Here is an 8,559-nt window from a genome sequence, read left to right as displayed (position 1 = left end):
GAAGCACCGTCCTCGCCGCCGGAAGCCGGACTTACCGGCCCGCGGCCGCTCTAGCCCTCCGGGTAGCCACCAGCGAGAGCACAGCGCCAACCGTCACGTGACCACCCGCCCTCTCCCAGGCGCTTCCCCCTCCCCACGCTAGCGAGGAGCGCGGCCAATGAGAAAGGCAATTGCCTGGCCCCCGCCGGCCCGCAGTCTAGCCGGAGTGCGCCTGCGCGCGGCGGGGGCGGTCGGGCGGGGCTCCAGACTAGAAGGTGCGTGCGGGGCTGCGTCCCGGAGTGGGAGACGTGGAGCGCAGGTAATATGCGATCTGGGGGCGCGGCGTCGCGGCTGCCCTCCTCGTGTCGTCCTTCGAATATAATGCATCTCTCCTCCTGTATCGTCCTCTGTCCCTTTATGTCCCCCTTCCTCCCCTTATGTTGCATCCCGCTTAAATCGTTACCACTCCCCTTATGTCGCCATCACCCTCCTTAGGTCGGCGTCAACCCCCTTAACAAGATTTCGTTCCCTTTAAGTCCCCATGGCCACCAAATGTCGCAGTCACCCCCCTTTAAGTCGTGTCGCCTTCTCATATCGCCTGCACCCCTCTTTTGTTGCTATTACTCCTTTACGAAGTCCTTCTCATAAATCGTCATCATACCCCCGGGTCACCTTCGCACGCCTCCTGTCACCATCTCCTTAAGTTGCGCTCACGCTTCCCTTATAGCTTCCTCATCCTTTATGTGTCCATCCCTCCCCGTCCTCTGACCGTCACTGTCCGTGCCTAATGCTTCTAGTTTTCCCCATAAGGACCTACCCTGCCTTACAGTTGTTTTTCTTCCCTTCATGTCTCCGTTACTCCCCGTGTCCCCTCTCACATACCGGGTACTAGAGCCCGTTATCCTGGCTCCACCACTAAACATCTGGGTAACCTTGACCACCTAATCACACCTTTGCAGTCTCAGCTTCCTCATCTGTGAAACGCACACAAGGACACCTACGTCAGGGATGATTGTGAGGATCCTGCGAGTTTATTCTTGTGACATGCCCAGCTTGATGTGGCGATTTGAGCTAATATTATTAATCACCTCACCCTCATCCAGTCACCTTCATCCCCTCCTCATTGTCACTCTCCCCCTGCCCCCAGCTGCCCTCATCATCACCGTGGTGTCGTCACCACTCCCTGTATCCTGATACTCTCTGCCACAGCAGCCAACCCCTGCTGTCCCACATCATGATCTCTATGCTGTCCTCACCTCTGCCACATCACCACACTTGAGGGGGTGACCCATCAGCCATCACGAGCCTTGCTCATGTAAATACTTAATCCCTATCTCCTTGCCTTGTTGGAGTGACTGATTTCCCACCCCCAAATTGAGAGCACTTAGCCAATGGCAGGAGTCGAGGAGCGCTTGGTGGGAGGAAGACTCTAGAAAGCTTAGACCCAACCCTCCGTTGACTTATAGAATTGGGGGTGCAGAGAGATGAGGCAGGTCTCACCACACCTTTGTCAAACCTCAGCAAGCCTGAATCCCCAGGTGGAAAGGTAAGTATCTTAGTCACTCAGCTTGCCTTAGCATGGCGGTGTAGGACAGTCATTACAATGTGTGCCTGGGGACTGAAACACCCCGGGTCCAATCTTGGTTCTAGCATTTAGTACTTAAATAGCTGCACGACCTTGGGCAGCTGGCTTAAGGTCCCTGTGCCTCAGTTGCTACATCTGCAACATGGGAATGAAAAATTCAAGTTAATTCATTCAATAAATATTTATTAAGCATGTTCTACATGCTCAGCATTGTGCCAGGCATTGGGAACACATCAGTGAACAAAACAGAGATCCTTGGCCTCATGGGGTTTACATTCTAGCAGGGGTAAGAGACAGTACACAAACAGGTAAGTAGATTATATGACGTGTTAGGAGGAAGTTGGGGGATGCAAAGATTATAGTTTTAAGTAGGGTGATCTGGTGACATTTGAACAAAGACTTGAAGAGGGGAGAGAGTGACATGGCTATCTGGGGGAAGAGCGGCATTCTAGGCAGAGAGAACAGCAAATGCAAAGGCCCTGAGGTAGGAGCATGCATGGAATATTTAAGGAATAGCAAGGAGACCAGTGAGGGAGGAGAGGGATGGGGGATGAAGTCAGCGGGGTGATGGGGGCAGATCATCTGGGGTCTCATGGGCCATGGAGAAGACTGGCTTTACTCTGAGGGAGGTGGGAGCCATGGGAGGATTTGGAGGAGAGGAGGGATGTGATCTGATGTGACATGACATGACAAGAAGCAGCAGCAGCAGCAGCTGGAGAACTTCTACCAAGGATGGATTGGCAAGAGCAGCCTGGTTGGAAGGACAGCCAGACTCCTTTACTTAAAGCTGCACTCACATATCCTTTGTATTTGGAGAAAGCTTCAAATGTCCCTCTCAAAGGTTTGGGGTGGGGTGGGGGAGGGATGTTGGTAGGGGTTTTGAGAGGCTACTGGGGAGGGATGGAGGGAGTCACAGATCTACAGATGTTACACAGCAGGAGAGGCAGCTGTCTACACCCGGGACCCTGAGGCAGCTTGGGCTCAAATTCTGGCTCCACCATTTCCTGGCTGTGTCCCTTTGTGCCAGTGACTTAACCTTTCTAGGTCTTTTGTTCCCTTATCTGTTAAGCGGGGCTAAAAAAAACACTGCTGTTAGAATTGAATATATTAAGTGTTTTGAGCAGTGCCTGGTTCAATAAACATAAGGAGCCCCACTCTCCCACATCCTATCCTTTCACAGGCTCAGACCTCCCTGAGGGTGGCAAGGAAAAGACATTCTGCCTTACTCTGTGTTCAGGAATTGGTTTGACTGTGTAGTGTCCTGGAACAGAACTGAGCTCTGGGTTCAAATTCTCGGCCTACAGACCAACCGGCCGACAGACCAACGCCGTGTGACCTGGGCAGTGATTTCCCTGAGCCCTACCTCCTCATCTGAAAAACAGGGATAATAATGCTTCTTTGCCCCAGATGTGTTGTGTTGTTCTTTTTGAACTGAGACATCAGCCATTTTCATTGTTTTATTTTTCTCCAAGGCACCAACTGTATGTTTCGCTCATTTAATCTACCGTCTTACTCCCTCAAAAGAATTTCTTCCTTCCTAGGGACTTTTTTTTTTCTTTTCTGTTTTTCTGTGCTGTATCTCCAATTTCTAGACAGGGCTTGTCAGCAGTAGTCGTTGAATGAATAGATGGATGAACTGGCCACTGAGCATCTGCCATGTACTGTCCCTGTGCCGGGTAATACTGGGGACACAGCAGTGACTGAGCCAGCCTGGCCCTGCCCTCACGGGTTTTGCAGTCCAGTGGGAGAAACAGATCCATCATCAGGTAGTGACAGCCCAGAGTGGTCAGGGCCAGGTTGGGGGAAACACAGGCAGAGGGGTCTGGGCTGGGATAGAGAAGCCCAGGAGAGTATCAGATCCCAAAAAGGATGCCTGGACCAGACAGGGGGTCAGGGAGGGCTTCCTGGAGGAGGTGGTACACGAGCTGATGGGAATGAGCAACAAGAAGAGGAGAAAAATGTATGCTAGGCAGGAGGAGAAGCTGTGGGCAGGTTTGGTGGTAAAAGTGTGGTTTCAGTATGAGGAACTGAAAAATATTAAATATGACTAGGCCATCAGGGATGGTAGGAGAATAAGCCCAAGAGGTTATTAAGGGGAGATCATTCCGGGCTTTGGGAGCCACAGTGAAGAGCTGAGACTTTATCCTGCGGATACCGGGGGGCCACAGAGAGGTTTTGAGCAGAGGGGGACAAGTCAGACTCATATGGAGGGGGAATTGGAAGGGTTGAGTGGAGGCTGGGAGCCACGGGATGTGGCTGGAGTGGGGACCCAAGTGGGAGAGGCCAGTTCGGGGCCATGGAGGGGAGAGAAAAGGGGTGAGTGGGAGACACGCTTGGGAGGCCAAGTGGATAAGTTGTGGGCGGTCCAGGACAAGGCCCAGGACTCTGGGGGAGTCAGGGCTTTCTGGAGAAGGTAGCACACAGGCTGAGACCTGAAGGATGGGTAGAACAGCTCTCCTTGAAAGGGGGACCCGGGGGAGGAGCAGGTTTGGGAGAGATCCTAAGGACAGTTGGAGACATGGTGGGTGTATGGGGCTTAGGGACACCTAGGTGGAGGTGTCTAGGAGGCCATGGGACTTCCGGAGCTGAAATTCAGGGAGGAGGTGGGAATTGGAGACAGCTTTGGAGTCATAAAGGGGGACTGAAGCTGTAATGGTGGGGAAGGTCCCCAGGGGCTGTCCATGTAGGGCCCAAGAGGACATCGTAAGATGGTTGCACTTGGTCCTGGAGGCAATGGGGAGCCACAGAGGGGGTTTGAGTAGGGATGGGACAGCTTAGATTTTTGAGTTCCAGTTCAGGAGTATTCGCCGTTCATGATGGGGTGTTGGGGGACAGGGCGTTGTGTGTGTATTTTTTTACTTATTTAATTGTTTTTCAGACTGAGCATCTCTCCCTAGAAGGGGCACCTTCTAGGGGGTCCTTTGAAATAAAAGGTCTACTGCTAAAAACAAAACAAACAAAAAAGTTTACAAAACCAGTGCTCTGTTCTGTTTTCTGTAGACTTGACCACAGACAATTGTGTAGTCAGTCTGAAGGGGTCTGCAGAATCGAATGAAAATCGGCTCCTTTAAACCCAAGAACAGTTCTGTTTTGAACCGTATGGAAGGTCCATAGGTTAGTGAATGTTTCCTGAGGTATGGCCCGTCCAGTGCTTCACGTGGGCTTCAGCAGCTAACTGGCCCCACACCCTTCTTTGCACTTTCATACGGCTTGGATCAACCTTGAATTGACCTTGAATTTTACCCTCAGGCTGAGGTGTCATTATCTGCACCTACCCTATTGCTCTGGGCTTAGAACACAAGCTACTTACACATTGTGTATACACTGAGTGTCACTAGATCTAGAGAGCTATCTAAGAGAGTCTTTTCTCAAGGGTTTCCATTCTACTGCTTCTTTTCTTCTGTTTTCAATAAACATTTATTGAGTGGTTACAACGTGCTGGGCACAGGGTGGGTAGAGGAATAAATCAGACATAGACTTAGCTTTTTAAGGGACACATATAAGTTTATCTATGATAAAAGTGTGTCCAGGGTACTAGGGGACACAGCTAACCAGCCAGCTTGTATCTGTGCTACCTGCCTGCTATGGATGGTTTCACTAACTGCCCAGCAAATGTGAGGTTGGTATATTAGTCTCCCCATTGTTCTGAGAATGCAAGTGAGACTCAGAGAAGGGAGCCTCTTCTCCCAGTAACACACAGAGCTGAGATCTGAACCCAGGGGTTTGGGAGTGCAAGACACACCCTCTTAAACCATTCAGAGATCCCCCAGCCACCACTCCCCAGATGGGTATAAAGTGATCCCCTTTTTATGAATGAGGCCAGCAGGGCTCAGAGAAGTAAAGTCCCATGTCCGATGTCACTGGGTAAGAAAGTGCCGGGGGTGGGATGTGAACCCCGGCCCCTCCAACCCAGAACACTGCTATGGAAGAGGGATCAAGTCTCCCACGCTGACCCTCACGGGTGTTCAGGGAGCTGTGAGCCAACACGTGCCTCAAAAGCCAGGTGGGTTTTGCTTCCTCCTTTTCTGTGCGCTGTGGTTCACAGCCCAAGTCGGGCAGGGCACAAGCCAAGGGAACAGGGAGATATTCTGTGGGCTGGTGAAACTGCACAGCTCAGTCCCACAGGCTGGGACTCGAACTCAGCCAAAACCCAGAGTGGAATTTGAACCCACGTTCTTTTTTTTTTTTTTTTTTTTTTTTTTGCGGTCGGTACGCGGGCCTCTCACTGTTGTGGCCTCTCCCGCTGCAGAGCACAGGCTCCGGACGCGCAGGCTCAGCGGCCATGGCTCACGGGCCCAGCCGCTCCGCGGCCTGTGGGATCTTCCCAGACTGGGGCACGAACCCGCGTCCCCCGCATCGGCAGGCGGACTCTCAACCACTGCGCCACCAGGGAAGCCTTCCACGTTCTTTTAATTGAAACCACACACCTGGTCTCAGGACTTAATGAAGCTTAGGTTATGTCTCAGCGCGGAACGAATTCAGTGAGAGACAAAGTGATAGGTAAAAAGTGGATTTATTTACAGAGATACACATTGCATAGACAGAATGTGGCTCATCTCAAAAGGCAAGAACGGCCCTGGGAAAAACACACTCCATAGAGTGTGGGCCATCTCAGAAGGCGAGAGGTCTGGAAATATGGGGTAGTTAGTTTTAATGGGCTGGGTAATTTCATTGGCTAATGAGTGGGAGGATTATTCCAACTGTCTTGGGGAAGGGGAGGAGATTTCCAGGAATTGGGCCCCGCCCACTTTTTGGTCTTTTATGGTCACCTTGGAACTGTCATGGCACCTATGGTTGTGTCATTTAGCATATGCTAAGGCATCGGTCCCCAGCCTTTTGGGCACCAGGGACCGGTTTCGTGGAAGACAATTTTTCCACGGGCGGCGGGGGCGTGGGGGGTTCAGGCGGAGCGATGGGCAGCGGCAGATGAAGCTTCGCTCGCCCACCGATCACCTCCTGCTGTGCGACCTGGTTCCTAACAGGCCGTGGACTGCTAGCGGTCCGTGGCGCGGGTGTTGGGGACCCCTGTGCTAATGTATATAATGAGGCTCAAAGTCTACTGGAAGTCAAGTCTTCCGCCACCTTGGACCTCGTTGGTTCTAACCAGTTTATGCTGTATCCTCAACGGCTGTTGTCATTCTTTTAAAGATTGTGCCCTGCCCCCTTCCCTCCCGTTTCACTGGGAGGGGGCACACCTGCTGGTGGAGGTGCCCCCTACACCAGCGAGGAAGCAGGGCATGAGGACCAGCCTGGACACTGCACTGGAGCCCCAGGGTGAGTTCTAGGTTCCTGGGAACCCTGGAATTGAGGTGAGCTGAGAAGGCCAGCACTTGCCGGCCTGGCTCTGTCGGCCCGACTGTCCATATCCCGCGTCAGTTTCACCCTGCCCTGCTCCCCCTAGGGATCTGGGGATTGGGGGTGCTGGATACCTATCCAGCTGAGGCCACAGTCCTCTTTTGGAGACTGGGATGTTGGGGAAGGGCCCCCGCAGCTAGGAGCCTGAGCCTCAATTTAATTTCCATGGAAGGCCTATGTGCATTTTTTAAAATAGTGAGTAAAGGCCCACAGTAAAAAGCAGGCATCTTGCCTGGCCGAGGGTGGGGAGGACGGAGGCGGAGGGAATCTTGCCTTTTTTCTTTTCTTTTTGGCTGTTAGGACCCTTGAGACAATCATATTTATTGAGAACCTCTTGCATGGCCATTCTATGCACGTGATATATATGAATTCCTTTAGTTCGAAGGAGCCACTCAGATTTTAAACATCTCAAATTTTACATGTTCAAAAAACACATTATTTATTTATTTTTGATATTTAAAAAAAATTTATTCCTGGTCTTTTTCCCAAACTTGCTCCTCCTCAGTGTTCCCCCAGATCACACGCCCACCCCAGTCAGTTCCCCACACAGCCAGAGGGAGCCTGTAAACACCCGTATTCGTTTCCTGGGGCTGCTGTAACACATGACCACAAACTGCGTGGCTTAAAACAACAGAAATTTATTCTCTCACAGTTCTGGAGACCAGAAGTCCAAAATCAAGGTGTCAGCAGGGCCCGTGCTCTCTCCAGAGCCTCTAGGGGAGATTCTGTTCCCCGCCTCCGCCAGATTCCAGTGGCTCCAGGTGCACCTGGGTTTGCAGCCCATCACTCCAATTGCTGCCTCCCTGGTCGTGTCTCGTTTCTGTCTCTTTTAGAGATACTTGCCCTTGGGTTTAGGACCCACCCAGATAATCCAGAGTAATCTCATCTTTAAATCATTGACTTAATTACATCTACAAAGACACTTTTTCCAAATAAGGTCACATTCACAAGTTCCAGGAGTGATGACCACATCTGACATATCTTTTTTGAGGCCCCCATTCAACCCACCACAACCCCCAAAGGAGATCATGTTCCCTCCTCTGCTCAGAACCTACCTGTGGCCCCGTCCTTCTTGCCACAGTCCAGGTAGCCCAGCATGATCTGGTCCTGTGACCTCAGACTTACCTCCTCTCCCTCTTCCCACAGGTCATTCCACTATAGACACACTGGCCTCCTTGCTCTTCCCTATCCACACCAGGCACACTCCTGCCTCACGGCCTTTGCACTGGCTGTTCCCTCTGCTTAGAACACTCTTCCCCAAGATGTCCAGTAGCTCCATTCCTCCTCTCCTTGAAGTTTTTTTTTCCTCAGGTATCCCCTTCTCTTCGAGGCATTCCTTGACCTCTTTATTTAAAATTGCAAGCAATCCCAACCCCGGCCCCACCCCTGTCCCTCTTCCCTGAGTCTCCATAGCAGTTATTACCTTCTAACATAAAATTTAATGTAATACTGTTTTTTGTCTGTCTTTCCTCATGTCTGTTTTGTTCACAGTGATATCCCCAGTGCCTAAAACAATACCTGGTGCACAGGTACTCAGTAAATGTGTGCAAAATTAATGAACAGCCTTGTAAAAAGTTAGGTGCGGGCTTCCCTGGTGGCACAGTGGTTGAGAGTCCGCCTGCCGATGCAGGGGACACGGG

General features: G+C 51.4%; 1 protein-coding gene across 3 annotated transcripts in view; it reads left to right on the top strand.

The window, feature by feature from the left end:
- Positions 1-194: 194 nt before the first annotated feature.
- The window catches only part of PLD3 (phospholipase D family member 3), an 18,937-nt gene continuing 10,572 nt past the window's right edge, over positions 195-8,559 (top strand). For 2 of the 3 annotated variants that reach the window (XM_028483599.2, XM_024132634.3), the window contains exon 1: positions 211-298. The gene's annotated coding sequence lies outside the window, so the exon portion shown is untranslated. Of the gene's footprint in view, positions 299-8,559 lie in introns of all 3 variants that reach the window. The other variant, XM_007128081.4, reaches the window with a different exon arrangement.

The sequence above is a fragment of the Physeter macrocephalus genome, unplaced genomic scaffold (assembly GCF_002837175.3).
Source record: "Physeter macrocephalus isolate SW-GA unplaced genomic scaffold, ASM283717v5 random_58, whole genome shotgun sequence".
NCBI lineage: Eukaryota > Metazoa > Chordata > Mammalia > Artiodactyla > Physeteridae > Physeter > Physeter macrocephalus.
Note: the sequence above shows the minus strand (reverse complement) of the source record. Positions and strands in the feature narration are given on the sequence as shown.